The following is a 4,402-nucleotide window of genomic DNA, read 5'->3' as shown; positions in this document are numbered from 1 at the left end:
TGTGATTTATAAAAAAAAAAATAGTTGCCCGATCAATAAACCTGGGCCTCTCCTCTTGGTGTCACAAAAGAAAACTTCCTTTTTCATTTCATTTCTTTTTTTCTATAAGACCTCACTCTGCTTTGCTCTGCTCTGCTCCTACTCGTGTCGCGTTCACGCCATCCGCACGTGCCAGTCTAGATCACGCACCGCTCCTCCCGGTCACCCTAGCGCCGCCACCTCACGACCCACCCAAATCGCGAGTCCACCCGCGGCGGCTGGCCGGCCGGCGGGATAGGCGACGAGGCCAAGTACCTGGAGACGGCGCGGGCGGACCGATCCGCCTCCGTGTGGCTCATGAAACGCTCCCCCGTCGTCTCCCAGGCCTGGCAGGGCGCCTCCTCCTCCTCCAGCGAAGCTAACCCTAAAGCGGCCGTCTCCAAGGTCGTGCTGTCCCTCGACCCCCTCAGCTCCGCCGCGCCCTCCCTCCAGGCAAGGAGCCTGCCCCGCACTCTGATGTCCCCCTCTCTTTTGATTGGTGTGCGAATTTGTTCAGTAGAGTCGCCTTGATTGAACTGCAGAACCGATGGTACATGGGAGCTGTGTGGTAGTTAGCTGATGATCTAACTGGATGGCATACTGCTTGATAGGAATAAACTAGGGCTAGAGGCAATTGTGCTCATGAACAACAACCTTCTAGTATATAATTCGGGGATTATTTTGAGTCCACAGGCTAGGCTAGGAACAAGCTTGGGGAAGACTGGTCGAACTGCAGTATGATTTCTTAATAGCTGAAGAAGTGGATGTGCAAATCATATCTTTGATGCTAGAATTGATTGAGTGGGTGGGTTGTTTTTGTTCGAGATAAACTGCTTTTTGCTAGATTCAATTATGTAATCACTGTGTTTTGCATACACTATGAAGAGCATACAGATCTTATGCAGGTTCAACTTAGTACATATAAGATGCTCATTTGAAGAACTGGATGGAATACTGCTCTGTCCTGACTGTTAATTTTTGTTCATTCTATGCCAGTATCATTCTCATTATTTCTTGCTTGTGGTGCTTATCGTCCTTACATCATGTTATTTGGAATGGCAGAGTTCAAGATGCAGAAGGCTCAAACTAGGGAAACTAGAGCTTGCAGTTTACCAAAGAGTTCCTCCTCCTTGAATATGCTCTTCCTCCTCCTCCTCCAGCTCCTCGCCATCACCACCCTCCCTTGCTGTGCCAACAACGCCACCCAACTAGTATATGACACGGAAGGCAACGTGCTAAGTAGCAAGCAAAATTACTACATCCTCCCTGCTAAACGTGCGAGCGGCGGGGGCCTCAGAGCTTTGCCTACTGGCCTGCGGTGTCTGCACTTCGTGTTCCAGGAGCACAACGAGGCTGTCCTCGGCACTGCCCTGCGGTTCACGCCACTACCAGAACACGCTTCAGCCAGCGAGCCAATTCGCTTGTCGAGCAACATCTGGATCGAGTTCCATGATTTTGATAGTTTTTGCTCTGAGAGGCTAGATTGGCACCTTACCAATCAGGTACCGGAGTCATCATCAGGAGAGCCTAAACACGTGGCCGCCGGCAGTCAAGAGGGCCTAAGATCGTTTGCGGTGTTCCGGGTTGAGAGGCATGGCACAGGTCTCTCGGGATATAAGATAGTTTCATGTGTTGACAAGGGGCCATGCAAAGATTTAGGTTTGCATGCTACTAAGGACAAGACGTGGCTGACCGTGAGCAATAAGCCTTTTATGGTTGTCTTTAGGAAAGAGAGGTTATAGTTTTTTCTTTTTGCTTGTTTCTGGTGTTGATCTGTGCGCTAGTTCATTGTATTGCAACAGGAAATGCTTCTTGCACGAGTCAAGAATGTGCTGTATTCTGCATACAGCATGAAGAACATACTAATCTTATGCAGACTAAACTTGGTGCTTTGAAGATGCTCATTCGAAAAACTAGATGGCATACTGCTCTGTCCTAACTGTCGGTGTCCTACTCAAATTTTCTTGCCTGTGGTGCTAGTGCTATCGTTCTTACATCATGTTATTTGCAATGACAGCTCAAGATGGAGATGCCTCAAACTAAGGAAACTAGCACTTGCAACATACGAAGGAGTTGCTCCTTGAATATGTTGTCCCTCCTCCTCCATCTCCTCGCCATCGCCACCCTGCCTTGCTCTGCCAACAACGCCACCCAACTGGTCTATGACACGGAAGGCAACGAGCTAAATAGCAAGTCAAATTACTACATCCTCCCAGCTAAACCTGCGAGCAGTGGCGGCCTCAAAGCCGTCCCAACTGGTCTACGGTGCCTACATTTTGTGGTTGAGGAGCGCAGCAAGGCTCTCTTCGGCACACCCCTGCAATTCACGCCGCTACCAGAACACGCTTCAGCCAGTGAGCCGATCCGCTTGTCGAGTGACATATGGATCGAGTTCCATGACTTGAGAAGCTTTTGCTCTGAAAGGCTAGATTGGCACCTTACAGAACAGGTGCCGGAGTTGTCATCAGGAGAGCCTAAACATGTGGCCGCCGGCAGTGAAGAAGGCCTAAGATCATTTGGGGTGTTCCGGGTTGAGAAGCATGGCACGGATCTCTCGGGATATAAGATAGTTTCATGTGTTGACAAGGGGCCATGCAGAGACCTAGGTTTGCATGTTTATAAGGATAAGACATGGCTGACCGTAAGCGATAAACCTTTTATAGTTGTGTTTAGGAAAAGGATTATATAGGTGTTTTTTTTTTTGCTTGCTTCTCGAGGTGATCCATGTAGGCGAGTTCATTCTATCGCCACTGTGGTGTTCATGGTATGTAACGTGTTCCACCACTTTGCAATAAAGCGATACTAACTATGTTATGTGAAAAGAGGGCCTAAGAGGCACCATGTTAAAATTGCTCATGATAATAACTAGCAGCTATAGTTAGTTATTTTAATAAAGTTTAAGGGAGTACCCAGAACTCATCTAGATGAGATATAGTTTGGTCTCGTTCACTTTGAAAATAAGAACAGATACAACCCACGCCAGCACACACGCATATTATACAGTTTTGCTAGAACTCATCTAGATGAGATATAATTTGGTCGCATTCACCTTTTATAGCCGTTGGATGTGATGCTATAAGATGCGTGTGTGCTGACGTGGGTTGTATCTGTTCTTATTCTCAAAGTGAATGAGACCAAATTATGTCTCATCTAGATGAGTTTTAGGTACTCCCCATATTATAGCATCATATCCAATGACTATAAAAGGTGAATAAGACCAAATTATATCTCATCTAGATGAGTTCTAACAAAACTGTTTAATAAACTTTCTTTTAAATGGGTTGATGACTCTCCTGGATCCTTTCTCTCCTGGCAAATGATGTAATTGTTGTTTAAGTTAATAAAGCTAGCCTTCATAGCCTCTCTCAAAAAAATATAGCATATAATTTTTCCTGGCGCATGAGGGGTACTTTTATTTATGAGGCGTGCTACGTGTCTGCCGCCGGGTCGCAAGCCATTAGATCTGGCTGGCATATGGCGTCCAACAGCCGCACCTTTTGCAACAGAGTTATGTTGCAGAAATTTGCAACAAAGATGATGCTGCAGTTTTTTTTTTCATCTTCATTCACTTTTTCATCTTGGACGGCTTGGTTGATGCCCCAAGTGTAGAAGCCCAAGCACGCAATGAAGCACTTGCACTGGCCCAAGATCTCAACTTGTCACATATGGTGATAGCTTCGGACTGCATGCAAGTTATTTTGGACATCAATGTAGCTACACTATCTTCTTTTGCTTTAGTTTTGAATGAAATAAGTGATAGAAAGAAAGACTTTGTAAAAGTTACTTTCCTTTTTGAGAATAGGGAGGCAAACTGTGAAGCACATGTCGAGCAACTCTAGCAGACCCCGCATTTTGCCGAACTGTAAACTGTGTTTGCAGGTCGCACGGGGGCGCTTATGCAGGCTGAAAAATATGGCGGCAGAACAGAAACCACAAACAAACCCATAATATTTAAAAAAAGTTGTTCCGCGCAAGAAATTTAAGCAGCAGCTCGCCGAAGCTCGCTCGCATAGATGGTTCTTCTTTGCATAAGTTCGTACACTCCACATACATACATATTAAAGGTCAGAGATGCTAGACAGGGCCTACGCTACCGTATCACTACAACAAAATTGAGCTCACCGGCGCTCCTGCGGTAGCTACCCACCGGTGGCGATCAGTCGGAGTCGGAGGAGTCGGAGTCGAGGTCGATGTAGAGCTTCGCCTGCTCCACCTTCATCACGCGCAGGTCAACCTCCTTCGATGCGTGCGCCTGCGATGGCGTGACGCCCGTCTCGAAGAAGAGTCGCTCGTACTCGAGCTCGCGCCGAATGCGCTCTTCCATCTTCTCTTGCTCCCTCGCCGACCGCTTGAGGACGACGCGCTTGAGGAGCTCCTCCTGCCC

The 4,402-nt window shown here is 47.2% G+C and overlaps 1 pseudogene; it reads left to right on the top strand.

Annotated features, from left to right (window-relative positions):
• Positions 1-363: 363 nt before the first annotated feature.
• On the top strand, positions 364-2,824 carry LOC119348931 (annotated as a pseudogene).
• Positions 2,825-4,402: the final 1,578 nt, after the last annotated feature.

Source organism: Triticum dicoccoides, chromosome 1B (assembly GCF_002162155.2).
Source record: "Triticum dicoccoides isolate Atlit2015 ecotype Zavitan chromosome 1B, WEW_v2.0, whole genome shotgun sequence".
Lineage (NCBI taxonomy): Eukaryota > Viridiplantae > Streptophyta > Magnoliopsida > Poales > Poaceae > Triticum > Triticum dicoccoides.
This window is presented reverse-complemented; position numbering and strand designations above follow the sequence as displayed.